This window comes from Saccopteryx leptura, chromosome 2 (genome assembly GCF_036850995.1).
Source record: "Saccopteryx leptura isolate mSacLep1 chromosome 2, mSacLep1_pri_phased_curated, whole genome shotgun sequence".
Lineage (NCBI taxonomy): Eukaryota > Metazoa > Chordata > Mammalia > Chiroptera > Emballonuridae > Saccopteryx > Saccopteryx leptura.
Window position 1 is genome coordinate 179071590 of NC_089504.1, and position 18827 is coordinate 179090416.

General features: G+C 40.4%; 1 protein-coding gene across 44 annotated transcripts in view; it reads left to right on the forward strand.

Moving 5' to 3' along the window:
• R3HDM2 (R3H domain containing 2) overlaps positions 1-18827 on the forward strand; it is a 223684-nt gene that overhangs the window by 135919 nt on the left and 68938 nt on the right. The window contains exon 1 of one of the 44 annotated variants that reach the window (XM_066369417.1): positions 18317-18337. The exons of the other annotated variants lie outside the window; for them this stretch is intronic. The gene's annotated coding sequence lies outside the window, so the exon portion shown is untranslated. Of the gene's footprint in view, positions 1-18316; positions 18338-18827 lie in introns of those variants that run through there. 44 annotated transcript variants of the gene reach the window in all.

Below are 18827 nucleotides of genomic sequence, written 5' to 3' on the forward strand. Positions count from 1 at the left end.
CAAGAAATAACCATTTTTTCCTGGCCTGTGGTGCTGCAGTGGATAGAGTGCAAATCTGGAATGCTGAGGTTGCCAGTTGGAAACCCTGGGCTTGCCTGGTCAAGCCACATAGTGTATAAGAAGAAATCAATTAACAACTAAAGTGAAGCAATTTTGGGTTGGTATTTCTCATTCCTCTCACCCACTTCTCTCTCTATAAAATCAACAAATAAAATAAAATAACAAATCTTTGTTCTCTCTTTAGAACCCTAATTTTTTTTTTAAAAAAAAGAACAGTTTTTATTTCTTCCTTTTATTTCTTTTCCTTTTTTTTTTTTTCTTATTGTATTGTCTGGGGATTTTATTATGATGTCTAATAGTATTGGTGACATTAGACAACCTTCACTTGTTTCTGATCTTAGAGGGAAGGCATCTGTCTGTAGGTTTGTTATAATTGCCCTTTATTAGACTAAGGAAATTTTTTTCTATTCCTAGTTTGTAGAGTTTTTATGTACTATGAATGAATGTTGAATTTTTAAAATTTTTTACTTGTTGATTTGAGAGAGAAAACTGTCATTTTTTGTTTCACTTATTTATGCATTCTTTGATTGACTCTTGTATGTGCCCTGACCAGGGATCAAATCCACAACCTTGGCATATTGGGACAACATTCCAATCACCTGAGCTACCTGGCCAGGGTTGAATGTTAAATTTTGTTAAATGCTCTTTCTGCAGCAGTTGAAATGATCGTGGTTTTTTCTTCTTTAGACTCAATATGGGAGATTACATTGATTGCTTTTGAAAAATTGAACCAGCTTTGGTTCTTAGGATAAAACCTACTTGGTTGTAATGTATTTTCCTTTTTATGTATCACTAGATTTGATCTGCTAATATTTTATTGACATGTTTAGCACATTTGTGAAAATATTGGTCTGTAGTATTTTTATAATATCTTTCTCCAGTTTGGGTATCAGGGTAAGGTTGGCCTCTTAAAATGAGTTGGATATTTTCCTCTTCTGTTTTTTTAAGAGATTATATAGAATTGGTACTATTTCTTCTGTGTATGCTAAAATTTACCAGAGAAAATATCTAGGCTTGTAGATTTCTTTAATAGTTATAGCATTATTCAAAGTTATCTAATTCATCTAGGCTGACATGAAATTTTATGGTTTTCAAGGAACTGGTCTATTTCAAGTACGTAGTTGAACTTGTGAGTTTAGAATTGTGTATAATACTCCCTTATTATCTTTGTAATGTCTGCATGATCTGTAGTGAATTTTTTTTTGTTCCTGTTATCATGTATTATCTCTCTCTGTCAGTTTTGCTAAAGATTTTTCAATTTTATTGATCTTTTTAAAGAATTCACTTATGGTGTCATTGATTTTTTTTTACTATCTTCATCTTTTTTTTTTTTTTTTTTAATTTAGTGAGAGGAAGGGGGAGGCAGAGATAGACTCCTGCATGTGCCCTGACCGGGATCCAGCCGGCAAGCCCACTAGGGGACTGATGGTTTGCCCATCTGGCGCATTGCTCTGTTGCTCAGCAACTGACCTCTTCTTAGTGCCTGAGTTGAAGGCCATGGAGTCATCCTTAGCGCCTGGGGCCAACTTGCTCCAATCAAACCATGGCTGCAGGAGGTGGGGGGGGGGAGAAAGAGAAGCAGGAGAAGCAAGAGGGGGAGGAGTGGAGAAGCAGATTGGCACTTCTCCTGTGTGCCCTAACCATAAATCAAACCTGAGACATCCACACAATGGGCTGACACTCTACCACTGAGTCAGCCAACCAGGGCCTTTTTTCTATCTTCAGTTTTATTGATTTCTGATTTTTATTTTTCATTCTGATTACTTTTGAGTTTCTTCCTTTTTTAGTTTCTTAAGGTAGTAATTTAGATTTTAAAGATCTATTTGTGTTGGTTAGCTTGGGTTACCATAACAAAATACCATTAACAAAAAATTATTTCTCACAGTTCTTGAGGCTGGGAAATCCAAGAGCAAGGTGCCAGCAATGTATATTTCATTCTGAAGCCTTTTCTTTTGGATTGTAGGCAGCTGCCCTCTATCTGTGTGTTCATATGACCTCTTCTAGTGTAGGCTGGGGAAGAGAAAGAAAAAGCAAGCTGTTTGGCATCTCTTATAAAGGCACTAATCCTGTTGGATCAGGACTCCATCTGCCTGACCTCATTTAACCTTAATTAGTGCTTTAGAGGCTTGTTCCAAATAAAGCCACCCTGCTTTAGGGCTTTATTTAACAAATGAATTTTGGAAGGACACATATTTAGTACATTACACTACTTTTGTAATATAAGCATTTAGTGCTGCATATATGTATTTCTCTTTAAGTTCTTAATTTAGTTTGCATCCCACAAATTTTCATGTCATATTTACATCCTTGTTCAATTCAAAATATTTTGTAAGTTCTCTTGAGATTACCTCTTTGATCCAAGGAGTTTTTATTTTATTTATTTATTTTTTTGTATTTTTCTGAAACTGGAAACGGGGAGGCAGTCAGACAGACTCCCGCATGTGCCCGACCGGGAATCCACCCGGCACACCCACCAGGGGGTGATGCTCTGCCCATCTGGGGCGTTGCTCTGTTGCAGCCAGAGCCATTCTAGAGCCTGAGGCAGAGGCCACAGAGCCATCCTCAGCACCTGGGCCAACTTTGCTCCAATGGAGCCTTGGCTGTGGGAGGGGAAGAGAGAGACAGAGAGGAAGGAGAGGGGAAGGGGTGGAGAAGCAGATGGACGCTTCTCCTGTGTGTCCTGGCTGGGAATCGAACCCGGACTTCCGCACGCCAGGCTGATGCTCTACCACTGAGCCAACTGACCAGGGCCTGATCCAAGGAGTTTTTAGAAGTGTGTTGTTTATTTTTCAAGTGTTTGGAGATTTTTCTGTTATATTTTTGTTAATTGATTTCTAGTTTAATTTTATTATGGTCAGAGAGCATACTTTGTATGATTTCAGTTCTTTAAGTTTGTCAAGGTTGTTTAATGATTCATCATATATGATCTATCTTGCGAATATTTCATGAGCGTTTGAAAAGTTTATGTATTCTATTTTTCATTGGAGTGTTCTAAAAATGTCAATTAAATCCTGTTGTCTTGATGATATTGTTCAGTACTACATTCTTGCTAATTTTTGGTCTAATGGGTCTATCCCTACAAGAGGGGTGTTGAAATATCTAACTGTAATTTTGCATATATCTTTTTTCCTTTCAATTTTCAGTTACTGCTTTGTGTATTTTGAAACTTTGTTATTAGGTACATAGACATTTAAAATTGTCTTCTTGGTGAATTCTCTTTTTTATCACTATGTAGTGTTCTTCTTTATCCCTGGCAATTCCTTTGTTCTGAAGTCTACTTTGTCTAGTTTTTTTTGTTTTGTTTTATTTTTGTCTTGTTTTTTTGTGACAAGAGACAGAGAGAGGGACAGACCGACAGGAAGGGAGAGAGATGAGAAGCATCAATTCTTCGTTGCGGCATCTTATTTGTTCTTTGATTACTTTCTCATATGTGCCTTGATGGGGGGGGAGGGGGCTACAGCAGAGCAAGTGATCCCTGGCTCAAGCCAGCGACCTTGGGCTTCAAGCCAGCAACCTTTGGACTCAAGCCAGCAACCATGGGGTCATATCTATGATCCCATGCTCAAGCCAGTGACCCTGCGTTCAAGCTGGATGAGCCCACACTCAAGCTGGCGACTTCAGGGTTTCAAACCTGGATCCTCTGCGTCGCAATCCAACACTATCTACTGAACCACTGCCCAATCAGGCATGAGATCTACTTTGTCTAGTATTAATATAGCCATTCTGTCTTTCTTTGATTAGTGTTTGTATGGTGTATCTTTTAAAATTTAAATTAATAGGCTTTTTTTTAAGCACAGTTTTAAACATTTATAGGAAAATTGAGCAGAAAATATTTAGTTTCCATACACCACCCTTCCCTAATACATATGCAGTTTCCTCAATTATATATTAACATTTTGTGTTAGTGAGGTACATGTGTTACAACTAATGAGCCAGTATTGATATATTAGCTATTATTACCTAAAATATGTTAGGTTTAACTCTTTGTGTTGTATAATTCTATGGGTTTTTAAAAATGTATACTATTATGTACTCACTATTAAAGTGTACAGTATAGAATAGTTTATTGTATTTGCTTTTAACCTGCCTATATCATTATATTTGAGTGTTTCTAATTTATTTGGACAATCTCTGTCTTTTAATTGGTATTTTTAGACTATTTACATTTAATGTAATTATTAATATGTTTAGATTTAAGTCTACCATCTTATTTGTTTTTTCTTTGTTCTTTTTGTTTGTCTTTGTTGAACCCTTTGAGTAGTGAGTTTTTTTCATACTTGCTAACCCCTGGGAGTGAGTTGTTGTTTTTTGTTTTTTTTCAAAAAATGAAATTAGTTCCAGTTCCAGTTTTATAAACCTAAAATCATGTTTGTTTGATAACCAGTTTATAGAAACAAGAAGAATATACATTTGCCTTTTTTTAAAGTTGCCTTACACCTTTTTTTTTATTTTTATATTTTTCTGAAGTTAGAAGTGGGGAGGCAGACAGGCTCCAGCATGCGCCCAACCGGGATCCACCTGGCATGCCCACCAGGGGGTGATGCTCTACCCATCTGGGGTGTTGCTCCAGTTGCCACTGGAGCCATTCTAGTGCCTGAGGCAGAGGCCATGGAGCCATCCTCAGTGCCCGGGCCAACTTTACTCCAATGGAGCCTTAGCTGCTCAAGGGGAAGAGAGAGAGAGATAAAGGAGAGTGGGAAAGGTGGAGAAGCAGACGGGCGCTTCTCCTGTGTACCCAGGAATCGAACCTGGGACTTCCACATGCTGGGCTGATGCTCTATCGCTGAGCCAACCGGCCAAGGCTACCTTACACAATTTTAAAATAAATAGATCATACTCTTGGATGATCTTGGATGGTCAAGAGGCACAAGAACGTACATGAACGTTCATACTACTCAAAGGGTTAAATCCTCTGATGATTCCCTTTTCCTGCCTTTTCGGTTGTTTGAACATTTTGCAATACTTTTCTTTCCCCTTTAGGTAAAAGGAGGGGAGATAGTGAGGCAGACTCCCACATGTGCCCTGACCAGGATTTAGCCAGCAACCCCATCCAGAGCCAGTGCTCGAGTAACAAGCTACTTTTTAGTGCCTGAGGCTGGTGTGCTCCAACTGAGTTATCCTCAGCACCTGGGCAGACGATCAAACCAACTGAACCACTGGCTGCAGGAGGAGAAGAGGGTAAGGAGGGAGAGAGAAGCAGATGGTCGCCTTTCTTGTATGCCCTAACCAGGAATTGAACCCAGGGTGTCCATATGCAGGGCTGAAGCTCTATCCACTGAGCCACCAGCCAGGGCCTATTTTATAGTACTTTAATTATTTAAAGTTACCTATTAGGTTTTGGCTTTATCATTTTTTATAGTTTTATATTGGTGTAGCTCTAGGGGTGTCTCTCCGCTCTTAGTACACACGCACATGTACATACAGGTACGTATGTGTATGTTTATATAAAGATAGCTAACTTTTAATGGTCTACTTAGAATTATTATTTTGCCATTTCAGGTAGACTGTTGAAAACTTACCACATAGATTTTCTTTTCTTCAATGTTGTAGTTGCTTTATCTGTTACATTTATCTACATATATTAAAAACTCAATGTTATGTGTAATCTTATAATTAATCTTGCAGTTTTGCTTTTAAACCTATTTTAAAGAACTAGTGGGAGGAAGATAGTCTATTGTATATAACCAGATATTTAGCATTTATATTTTTCTTTCTTTGTTCCTGGTGTTCCAAGTATAGCTGTATTATTTTCTATTGTTTTGGGAACTTTTTTTTATTATTCTTTTAGAGAAGGTCGGCTGGCAGTGAATTATCTTAGTTTTCTATCATCTGAGCATGTCTTTATGTCATCTTCATTTCTAAAGACTTATCTTCTATGGATATAGAATTCTCTGTTTATAGTTCCTTCTTTTCAGTACTTTAAAAATGTTCAACTTCCTTCTGCTCTTCAGAGTTTCCGATAAGAAATATTAAGTCATTCAAATCACAAATTAGTGGTCCCTTAATAAGCAGTGCATCATTTTTCTCTGGTTGCTTTCATTTTTTTTTCTCTGTCTTTTACTTTTTAGCTATTAGACTATGATAAATTCAGGAGTAGATTTTGTTGTGTTTATTGTTTGGGAATTGTTGAGCTTCTTGACTGTAGGTTTCTCTTTTGTCAAATTTGTGATGTTTTCAGCCATTAGCTCTTCAAATATTTGACTCCTGTGATACTGAGAGTCTAAATATTAGAGTTTTTGGTATTGTTTTCTAGGGTCTTGATGATCTGTTTTCCCCCTCTCGTCTTTTTTCTCTTTATTTTCATATTTGATATTTCTATTGAAATTTGATCTGTTGCCTGACCAGTGGTGGCACAGTGGATAGAGTGGCATCAGCCTGGGATACTGAGGACCCAGGTTCAAAACCCCAAGGTCACCAGCTTGAGTGCAAGGTTGCCAGCTTGAGCATGGGATCATAAACATGACTCTTTGGTCACTGGCTTGAGCCCAAAGGTTGCTGGCTTGAAGCCCAAGGTCACTGCCCTGAGCAAAGGGTCACTGACTCAGCTGGAGTCCACCAGTCAAGGCACATATGAGAAAGCAATCAATGAACAACTAAGGTGCCACGACTGTGAGTTGATGCTTCTCATCTCTCTCCCTACCTGCCTGTCTACTTGTCTCTCTCTCACCTAAAAAAATTTTTTTTGATCTGTCTTCAGAATTATGTCTTCCATTTGAGTTTGATAATGTCTTCAAATTCACTGGTTCTTCTGTCATTTCTTTTCTGTTATTGAACTCATCAAATAAATGTTTATATTGTGGTTTTTGTATTTTTCACTTCTAAAATTTCCATTTGGTTCTTTTTCATATTCTCGATTTCTTTTCTGAGACATTCTATCTTTCATTAGTTTCAGGAGTGTTTTTCCTAATTGTTGGAGTGTTGGGTTTTTTTTAGAGAGAGAGAGAGAGACAGAGACAAACAGGAAGGGAGAGAAATGAGAAGCATCAACTCATAGTTGCAGCACCTTAGTTGTTCATTGATTGCTTTCTCATATGTGCCTTGACCAGGGGACTCCAGCCAAGCCAGTGGACCCTTAGATCAAGCCAGCAACCTTGGTCTCAAGCCAGAGACCTTGGGCTTCAAGCTAGTGTGAACTTTGGGCTCAAGCCAGCAACCATGAGGTCTTGTCTATGATCCCACACTCAAGCCAGTGACCCCGTGCTCAAGCTGATAAGCCCACGCTCAAGCCAGTTAGCCTGCACTCAAGCTGGCAACCTCAGAGTTTTGAACCTGGGTCCTCAGCATCCCCGGCTGACACTCTATCTACCACACCACTGCCTGGTCTGGCTGGAGTATTTTTATAATAACTACTATAATTGCTATCAGATAATTTTTACATCTGTGTCATCTCAGTGTTGTATCTCTTCTATCTCTTTGTCTATGCAAATTGAGATTATCTTGGTTCTTTTTTGCCAAGTAGTTTTGGATTTTATCCTGGAAAATATGAATATTATATTACAGTCCTGGCCAGTTTGCTCAGTGGTAGAGTGTTGGCCTGGCATATAGATGTCCCAGGTTCAGTTCCTAGGTAGAGCACACAGAGGAAGCACCAATCTACTTCTCCATGCCTCCCCCTCTCGCTTCTCTCTCTCTCTCACCCTGTCTCTCTTCCCCTCCTGCAGCCATGGCTCAACTGGAGCAAGTTGGCCTCAGGTGTTCAGGATGGCTCCATGGTCTTCGCCTCATATGCTAAGAAGAGCTTGGTTGCTGAGCTGTGGAGCAACACCCCTTAGTGGGCTTGCTGGGTGGATCCCCATTAGGGCACAAGCGGAAGTCTGTCTCTGTCTCCCCTCCTCTTACTGAATTTAAAAAATATATGTATATTATAAGGGTCTGGGTCTTGTGAATGTTGGCTTTTATTTTAGCAGACATTTGACTTGGTTGGGTTCAGCTTGCAAGTTCTATCCAATCTCTAGTCAGTGGTAATTCCAAAGCCATTTCAATTTTTTAAGATTTTGCAGTGCTATTTAGATACGCTTTGCATGTATTATACTCACCAGTGGTTATTTTCAGAGTGACCTCCTTGTTAAGAGATGCACACCGAGTTATTTTAAGCATGAAGGGTCATCATTATGAGAACATTTTAGATAGTTGTGAAAAAATTTACACATACACACACATTCTAATCTGTATGTGAATCTAGATGACTATTACACTATCTTTTCATATTCTGTATATATTAGAAATTTCTTAAAAATTTAGAGGCAAACAAGAGATATATGTCAAAAACATGCCATTTCTCTGGTTAAAAACTCCCAATGGTCTCTGCTGTTGCTAAGTATAAATGCCAGATTCCATGGACAAACAGTGGCCTGTTTGTCCCTTCAGGATCAGCCGTTAGCCCCTAATGGCTTCTCATCTCATTCAGAGAAAACACCATATTCCACTTATTTTTCTTCTTCCATATGACCCTTAACGAATCTCTCATATTCTTAGAGCGTATCATAGCATCTGGCCCACAGTAAGAACATAGGCACACAACAAATATGTATTTGAATGACTAGTTGTTTTTGTGACAGGTTCTATTGTTTTCCTCAGGATGCTTAGACCCTACCCATATGTTATTTTGTGCTATGGTAGACTGTGTAATGTCCATTACTTGCTGTAGCAATAAAAATCATTACTACCTTTCCTTTGGTTCTTAAAAATTAGGGCCTAAGGTCATTTCTAAGTCTTCAGTCCCAAAGCCATGCATACTTTTTTTTTTTTTTTTTTTTTTGGTGATGGAGACAGATAGGGGCAGACAGACAGGAAGGGAGAGAGATGAGAAGCAGCAGTCTTTGTTGCAACACCTTAGTTGTTCATTGATTGCTTTCTCGTATGTGCCCTGACTGAGGGGCTCCAGCCGAGCTAGTGACCTCTTGCTCAAGCCAGCGACGTTAGCTCAAGCCAGCAACCATGGTGTCATGTCTATGATCCCACACTCAAGCCAGCAACCCCACGCTCAAGCTGCTGAGCCTGCCCTCAAGCTGGTGACCTCAGGGTTTCTAACCTGGGTCCTCTGCATCCCAGTTTGATGTTCTATCCACTGTGCCACCGACTGGTCAGGCAGCCATGCATATGTTTAAGAACTATTAATGTTCTTTCCTGGTGACCTTTGTACTGCTTAGTTTATTTTAATCTTTTTATCCTCATCCCCATCCTTACACTCTGTTCTCATCCTTTTGTATCAGTTCTGTCAGTAAGGTGCCTTCACAATTTCTTCATTCCCCCATTTTATGGCTCCATCTTCTCTCTGTCCTTTTGGGGACAGATATAGGAAAAGGAACAGATAGTTACTAGTACTCTATGTTGCCTACCTTTTTCCCCAGAATGAAAAATGATTTTACTAAATATAGCTTGCTGGAAAGAAAATTCTCTGTAATTAGGTTTGGTTTTAGTTTGCAAAGTCCAGCTCAGTAGCTTTTAGGCAAAGATCATTTCTCTGCTCTCAGATATTTTGCAGGTGAGAAAAAGGTAGAATAAATTTAAAAGTGAACTTTTAATTCATGACGTATCTCCAACTCGTTATTCTTCTTTAATAATATTCTGTTTTGCCATCTTAAAACATGCAGCAGGAAAGAGCTGCTGCTATGTCTTTAAAAGCCATCCTCAGAGCAGTGTGGAAGCAGGCATGTCACTGAAGTGCTTGAATGAGAGCGAGAAGAGGAGGTGGGAGGGGGTGCTCTTGCAGCCTGGGTGTGTGTGAATGTGTGCGTGCGCGCGTGCGCGCACACACATGAGTGTGACTGTTGGCAGAGCTCTAGGTGACATCCCTCTGAACAGCTGGACCATGGACTGCTTCACAGCTGCTTGTAAGAGCAATTAGCTTGCTAGAGACGCAGCACCAAGGATTGGTAGCATTTCATTCAAGGGTGAAGGGGGCAGTGGGGACTGTGGGTGGGGGAAGAGGCACAGGTTTCCCAGAAGGAATATCTTCTAGCAAAATTCCGGCAGAACAGATTCTTACAATGAGGTCTCCATTAATAATGTGAGCTCGCTGTTGGTTTAAGTGCAGATACATCTGGGGTGAGTTTTGGATAATCTATCCTGTTTTTATATAAAAGTCCTTGAACTCCACAGACTGGAGAGGGAAGAAGCTAGAAAGGTAGATATCTTTTGTATCTAGGCCAGTTTACCTATATAATACACGCTAGGGAAATTAAAGAATTGTTCAAGTGTTAAGTTTTGGAGGGGGTCTTGTGGGCATTTTTGTTTGCTGTTTTTTGTCTTTAAAATTAGATTTGCTATAACTTTTACTCCATGCAGATTCTACCTCTTACATGGTTATTTCAAGTGATGCTTCAGCTTTAGCTTATAAGGATAGTGGTGACCTCTGTTCTCTTTGGTGATGCTGTCGACGCACATTGCAGGAAGCAGGGAATCCCCTATAAATATCCTTCACTGTGTCATTCCACAGCTCTCCACACCCAGCTGGTGAATATGTCTCTCTGTCCTGTGTCTTTATATAACTGTCCCCTAGTCTTTGAATGTAATAAATGTGTTGCCTTTGCTGTGTCTAGGAAGCTTTTTTGATTATGAACATCTTAGAAGAAATTTTTTCAGTCTTTTTAACAAAGCATACCTTTTGATTTGTTAAGGTTGTCATAAGAATTTCCCTGTGGGTTTACTGCATCTTATTTTAGATCACTTGTTTGTTTGTTTCTTATAATTGGCTTGTTTTTGTTTGCTGGCCTTGGTTTCTAAAGAGTGCCGAGATGGAATTCCCTCTACTTCCAGTGACGTAGTGATTTTGTTTGCAGTCTTTTTCTTCTAGGGGGGAGGGGACTGAAAAGGAAGAAGAAACATCATCAGAAGTGGTACATTCTCCTGTCTATGCCTTTATGATAACTGAGTGCATTGAACAGAGCTGAAGGCAAAGTGGAATGTTGTTAATGATAAGGATGCTATTTGGTTTCCGTTTAGAATAGGATGGGTCGGAAGTCAGGCTTGCTGAAGCAGCATGCCTGAATTAACCCTATATAACCTACTGCTAATGAATTTTACCTAACGGTTTTTTCTAAATATGAAATGAAAAGGGCTGTAAGCAGGTTTCTGGAACCTAGCATCCATGAGTAATTCTAGATTGAATTTGGAATTTTTCTTATTTGCACTGATCCTGAGCATGCAGTTTGTATGCTGTTTGAGCAGACTTCAAAAAAAGGTAGGTATATAAAATTACTTGCCACTGTAGTTGGAGTAAAATTCTCATTTTGAATGTATGGAGCTAAAGCAAAGCTTTAGGGAAAAACTGTTAGGTATACTCTTAGGTGTGAACCTAACTTTTCTTTTTTTGGATCGAGTGCTTAGGCTTCCTGCTACTTTTTATGCAACTCCATTTTAATACCACTGATCTCTGGAGGGTTGCCTGCAAAGGTCAGTGTGAAAAATTCAGTAGACTAGAGCCTAGAAAAATTTAAGATTTTCTGTCTGTGGATGTGTTTGGATAGCATATGTGGAAAAGTACCTTTAAGAACTTGCTGTTTTGTTTTCTATCCTGATATTCTTTTTTTTTTTTTCTGAAGTTGGAAACAGGGAGGCAGTCAGACAGACTCCCGCATGTGCCCCACCGGGATCCACCCAGCGTGCCCACCAGGGGGCGATGCTCTGCCCATCTGGGGCATTGCTCTATTGCAACCAGAGCCATTCTAGCACCTGAGGCAGAGGCCACAGAGCCATCCTCAGCGCCTGGGCCAACTTTGCTCCAATGGAGCCTTGGCTGCGGGAGGGGAAGAGAGAGACAGAGAGGAAAGAGAGGGAGAGGGGTGGAGAAGCAGATGGGCGCCTCTCCTGTGTACCCTGGCCGGAATCAAACCCGGAACTCCTGCACACCAGGCCAATGCTCTACCACTGAGCCAACTGGCCAGGGCCCTGATATTCTTTTCTAGTCTGTGCTTTCATTCTAAGTTATACATGTGAAATGAAAAGAGTAATGTCTGCTTTTCAGTTTACATTATGCAGTCCTATTTTTTATGATTGTTTAATAGTATTAATATATATACAGCCATGAATATTTCCAACTAACAAATTCTAATTTTATTTGGAGAAAAGGAGGGCATAGAGATAATCCTAGGTTAAACCAAGAACCTTCCATAAGAATAACCTATTTAGAAATTTGCCAGAGGCGAGAGCTGTAAGGGTTAAGAGAGATTCCACTGCACCCTTGCATCTCAGCCTTGCAGCAACTATGTGGATAATTTCTTGCTAGCTTTTCAGGCAACCCCTGTGGTGGACAACCCTCATTAATCGTTGCTGGGAGACTGCTCTGACGTCACTGGGAGCAGTTCCCTGTCTGCAGTGAGGACAGGAATAGCCAGCCTTTGAGGGGAAGAAAACGGCTGTGAAATTAAAAGATGAGGGTTTTCTTAACTTGGGTTTCCTTTCATTTGGGAGTGGGTGGGTAGACCTGAAGTCTTTCTTAAGTGTTTCAGTCATTAGCAATGGAAATATTATTAAGAAGTCTTTTTATTTCCAATGAAAGTACATTCTTCTTTTATTAACAAGATTTTTGTTTAAGTTTTTATTTACTGATTTTAGAGAGAGAGAGGTAGTGATATCATAGTTGCTTTACTTTAGTTGTTCATTGATTGCTTCTCATATGTCCCTTGACCAGGCAAGCCCAGGGTTCCAACTGGCAACCTCAGCATTCCAGGTCGATGCTCTATTCACTGTACCACCACAGGTCAGGTGAAAGTGCCTTCTTTTTTAATCTTTGTTTTCTAACTGTCAAGGTTTTAAAAAGGTCAAGGGAAGAAAAACTTTTGAAAGGTGTTGGAGAATATGTTAGTTTCTTTTTATCCATATTTTTTCCACTTTTTTTATCTTTCTAAGGAAGAGAAAAAGATCAAGCACTACAATTGCAAAAGGTGTTTAGCATCACTCTCTTTGGGATAATTAAAAATGTGATATATATTGGAAGAAATTTCTGGGGAAATTGACAATGACTATTACTGTGCCTAGAAGTTACTATAGGTACTTCTCTCTGATCTTCTCTCCTAACCTACCCAGACCCACTGCTGCATAGCCTGTTAGGAGCTTCTTTTTTGGAAAAGTACAGTGGCTAAATGCTTCAACTCTGGTTTAGGCTGCCTGAGTTCAGTTCCCAGCTATGCTAATTTTTGGTTCTGTGACCTTGGACAAATTACTTAACCGCTCCATTTCTTCATATATAATATATGAAATGGAGATAATAACATCCACCTACAAGGGTTGTTTTGAGGATTTAAAAGAATTAATACAGATAAAGCCTTTAACATAGTTCCTGGTAATCTTAAAGGCTTACTTAGCATTAGCCATTATTATTGGTATTTAGAAATTAAGCAGGGTAATACCATTTATATATTGAGATCACCTGTAATTTTTGAGGAAGCCAGAAGGGATTTTTAAGCCATGCAGGATATTGAGTTTTTAAAATGAATAAAGTGTATCTAAATATTTAAACTTAAATTTGATACTGTTTATCTTTTTAGGAAGTATCTTTTCCAATTGATGCTTACAAACTAAATTGCAAACATGTTTCCTCAAATTAAGAGCTCTTTTTTTATGTTTTGAGCTTTTAACTTCTGTAGATGTTGGCTTGTTGATTCTTTTATTTATTTATTTTTTATTTTCTACCACTGATTCTGATCTATTTTAAAATCTTAGGAGCCGGCCCTGGCCGGTTGGCTCAGTGGTAGAGCGTCGGCCTGGCGTGTGGGAGTCCTGGGTTCGATTCCCGGCCAGGGCACACAGTAGAAGCGCCCATCTGCTTCTCCACCCCTCCCTCTCTCCTTCCTCTCTGTCTCTCTCTTCCCCTCCCGCAGCAAGGCTCCATTGGAGCAAAGATGGCCCGGGTGCTGGGGATGGCTCCTCGGCCTCTGCCCCAGGCGCTAGAGTGGCTCTGGTCTCAACAGAGCGACCCCCGGAGGGGCAGAGCATCGCCCCCTGGTGGGCAGAGCGTCCCCCCCTGGTAGGCATGCCGGGTGGATCCCGGTCGGGCACATGCGGGAGTCTGTCTGACTGTCTCTCCCCGTTTCCAGCTTCGGAAAATACAAAAAAAAAAAAAAAAATCTTAGGAGCCTGACCAAGCGGTGGCGCAGTGGATAGAGCATTGGACTGGGATGCGGAGGGCCCAGATTCCAGACCCCGAGGTCACCAGCTTGAGTGCGGGCTTATTTGGTTTGAGCAAAGCTCACCAGCTTGGACCCAAGGTCACTGGCTTGAGCAAGGGGTTACTTGGTCTGCTGAAGGCCCACGGTCAAGGCACATATGAGAAAGCAATCAATGAACAACTAAGGTGTCACAACGAAAAACTAATGATTGATGCTTCTCATCTCTCTCCGTTCCTGTCTGTCTGTCCCTGTCTATCCGTCTCTCTGACTCTCTCTCTGTCTCTGTAAAAAAAATAAAATCTTAGGAAACTTACCTTTACTGTCTCTCTACCTCTAAAACTTTGCATCCTCTGCAAAGTTTTCTCTCTGTGAATTGATATGGTGTTCTTCTTCCATATATTTGTGAAAATATACGATTTTTATAAAGTGCTATGTATTAAAAACTCTTTAAATTCTAGTTTTAAAAAACCTAGGATCTTAAATGGACCAAACGTTAAATCACAAATACTATAATGGCCCATATTTCTGTGCCCTTTTTTAAATTTTGTATTAAAAATCTAAAGTGGTATTCTGTGTTTTTTCAGGCTTCAGCTTTTAGATTGCTTTCTAAACTACCAAGGCATACTGACGAGCTAGTAAGGTGTGTTAACATTAATGGCAAAAAAAATATCTACCTCTATAACTTTTTATCCTTTCCATCCTATTAATTATCTTAGTCTAGTGAGACTTAAGGAGCATAGCATCTATATCTTCTCTAGTGGAATATATGGGGAAAGAGAGTCAGTATTCATAAAAAGGGGCATGAGCTGAAGAAATATACTATAAAGAGTGAGAAGGACTGCCTGGGCAAATGTCCTTAAAGTCCAGGCACTGCCATGGGAGGTGCTAAGTGGACATCATATGTTGCTGGGGGAACAGTTGTGAAACATTTTAATTTGATAATGTCACTGTCCTTGCTTCTAACTGAAGTGAATTAAGGGAGACTTTTTTTTAATTTCCAAAATTCCTGAATGTATTTATCCTAGGGAGTTGATGAGAAATGTAAATAAAGATTTAGATACAAAGAAACTCATCACAGCATCATTTTATTATAAAAATTAAAAGCTTTTTAAATACTCAATAATATAAAATAGTTGCCCTGGCCGGTTGGCCCAGTGTATGGACATCTGGGTTCGATTTCCTGTCAGGGCACACAGGAGAAGCGACCATCTGCTTCTCCACCCCTCCCCCTCTCCTTCCTCTCTCTCTATCTCTCTGTTCCCCTACTGTAGCCATGGCTCAGATGAAGCAGGTTGGCCTTGGGTGCTAAGGATGGCTCCATGGCCTCGCCTCAGACGCTAAAATAGTTTGGTTGCTGAGCAACAAAGCAATGGTCCCAGATAGGCAGAGCATCCCCCGGTAGGGGGCTTGCCAGGTGGATTCCAGTCAGGATGCATGTGTGACTCTGTCACTCTGCCTCCCTGTTTCTCACTTAAGAAAAATTAGAAAAATAAAAAGTTAAATTATGGTCTATAGCAGGGGTCAGGAATATGTTTGGCTGAGAGAGCCATGAACACCACATACTTTAAAATGTAATTTCATGAGAGCCATACAATGACCCGTGTACGTTACGCATTATCCAATTAAAATTTGGTGTTGTCCCAGAGGACAGCTGTGATTGGCTCCAGCCACCCACAGCCATGAACATGAGCGGTAGGAAATGAATGGATTGTAATACATGAGGATGTTTTATATTTTTAACATTATTTTTTTTTATTAAAGATTTGCTGCCAGCCAGATGCAGCCAGCAAAAGAACCACATCTGGCTCGCGAGCCATAGGTTCCAGACCCCTGGTCTATAGATAGCTATTAAAATGACTTTGTTAAAAGTAATGATGAGCCTGACTGGTTGTGGAGCAGTGTATAGAGGACCAATCTGGGACACTAAGGACGCAAGTTCAAAACCCCGAAGTTGCTGGCTGAACGCGGGCTCATCTGGCTTGAATGCAGGCTCACCAGCTTGAGTGTGGGATCATCATCAACATGACCCCATGGTCACTGGCTGACTTGAGCAAGGGGTCACTGGCTTGGCTGCCCCCACACACACACTGTCAAGGCACTTATGAGAAGCAATCAATGAACAACTAAAGTGATGCAACTAGGAATTGAGGCTTCTTATCTCTGTCCCTTCCTTTCTCTCTTGCTAATACATATATATATATATTCTCTATATAATGTAAATTACATAAAAATTATTAGGTGTAGAAACATATCCAATATGGATACAACAAATTCTATACATATTGGGAAACAAAGTTTAGAAAAATATATCTCAAAACATTGCTGATATAGGCCCTGGCCGGTTGGCTCAGTGGTAGAGCGTTGGCCTGGCGTGCAGAAATCCCGGGTTCGATTCCCAGCCAGGGCACACAGGAGAGGCGCCCATCTGCTTCTCCACCCCTCCCCCTCTCCTTCCTTTCTGTCTCTCTCTTCCCTGCCCGCAGCGAGGCTCCATTGGAGCAAGGATGGCCCGGGCGCTGGGGATGGCTCCTTGGCCTCTGCCCCAGGCGCTGGAGTGGCTCTGGTCGTGGCAGAGCGACACCCCGGAGGGACAGAGCATCGCCCCCTGGTGGGCAGAGCTTCGCCCCCTGGTGGGCGTGCCAGGTGCATCCCAGTCGGGCGCATGCGGGAGTCTGACTGTCTCTCCCCATTTCCAGCTTCGGAAAAAAAATAAAAATAAAAAAAAAAACATTGCTGATATTAATAGCAGTTATCTCGGAGTTATAGATTATGGGTGATTTTCTTATATGTGTATATGTTTTCTGTAAGTATAAAAAAGCCTATAGTACTTTTCTAACCATAAAACAATAAGGATTTTTAAAATCCTTACTGTTAGTATCAAAGTAAATTTTTAAAATGTGTTATGGTGAAGATATATATGATGATTTATATAAATCCCCGAGGATAGTGTTTGGAGCACAGTACAGGCTCAGTAAGTGATAGCTGCTGCTGCTGTTAATTATTTAAGGAAAATAGCCTCCTGAGATCCGAACCTGCGGCTTTTATACTGAGAAAATATCCTATTCATGTAGCTTCTTGTCCTTCTGAGATCAATGAATATACTCTCCTATGCATGCAATACTGGCACAGACTCTTTTTTTTTTTTTTTTTTTTTTTTTACTTTATCAAGTGAGAGGCAGGGAAGCAGAGAGACAAACTCCCACATGTGCCCTGACCAGGATCCACCCAGCAAACCCACTAGGGATCTATCCTCTGCCTGTCTGGGGCAGCTGAGCCATCCTCAGCGCCTGGGGGCCAAATTGCTAGAACCATTCAAGCCAAAGCTGCCAGAGAGCAGGAGAGGAGAAAGAAGTGGGGAGGGATGGAGAAGCAGATAGTAGTTTCTCCTGTGTGCCCTGACCAGGAGTTGAACCCGGGACTTCCACATGCCAGGCCGACTCTACCACTGAGCCAACCTGCCAGGGATGGTGCAGACTCTTTAAAAAATAAAAAGGTTGCCTGACCAGGCAGTGGTACAGTGGATAGAGTGATGGCCTGGGATGCTGAGGACCCAGGTTTGAAACCCCCGGGTCGCTGGCTTGAGCCTTAGCTCATCGGGCTTGGGCATGGGATCATAGACATGACCCCACAGTCACTGGCTTGAGCCCAACGTCCCTGACTTGAGCAAGGGGTCACTGGCTCTGCTGGACCCCCCCCCCCAAGGCACGTATGAGAAAGCAATCATTGAACAAATAAGGCACTGCAGCTATGAGTTGATGCTTCTCATCTCTCTCCCTTCCTATCTGTGTCTCTCTCTCACTCTTGCTAAAACAATAAAAGAAAAAGTTTATAGGACTAGAGTGAAGTGTTTTGTTTTTCTTTTATGAAAGTAATAGAGGAAACTGATGTAGAGAGAGGCCTACTCTGATTTTCTTTGCAGTGACATTTTATTTTAGCTTTGATATAATTTATGGCTCTCACTACAAGTTGTTTTTACCCTCCTTTTTGGATTGTCTCCTTAAGAATTCTTGGGAAACGATGAAACAGATAAGGTTTTTGCTGTTTTAGGAATTTCTGGTACTCTGTTGCTTCTCGTTATTCTGCCCTGTGGATTGGATCCCTGGAATTCAGTACTGACAAGAGATGTAGACTTCCATCTACTTTGAGTGCGTTTGGAAACAGATGTGCATGTAAGAAACTACTCCAGCATGTGAAAAACATACTGAAAATACACATGTTGATGGCTGTTTTTATTGGGCAGTAGTGTCAGATATTCTTAACATTGACTGTTTATTCTTCATATTCAATATAATTCTTAATTCTTAATATCTGTCTTCTACATTAAATACATATGTAGTAAATAGTCATAGAAAAATGACTGTAATCTATTAAAACCCTTGTACCTGAGACCATTTTCTCTTCTATAATGCACAATATTGTGAATGTACTTAATGTCACTGAACTGTATACTTAAAAATAATTAAAACAAAAAACAGTGTAAGCCAGACAAAAATGTAGTTTTCAAGCTAATTTTAACACTGACATCTCAGATTCTACTTCTCATCATTAGCTTACCAGCATACACTACACTGCTCACAAAAATTAGGGGATCAGGGAACATGCAGATACTCCAGTACTTTCAGCCTTTTGTATGGTGCATTTTCACCAATGAAATAAAAG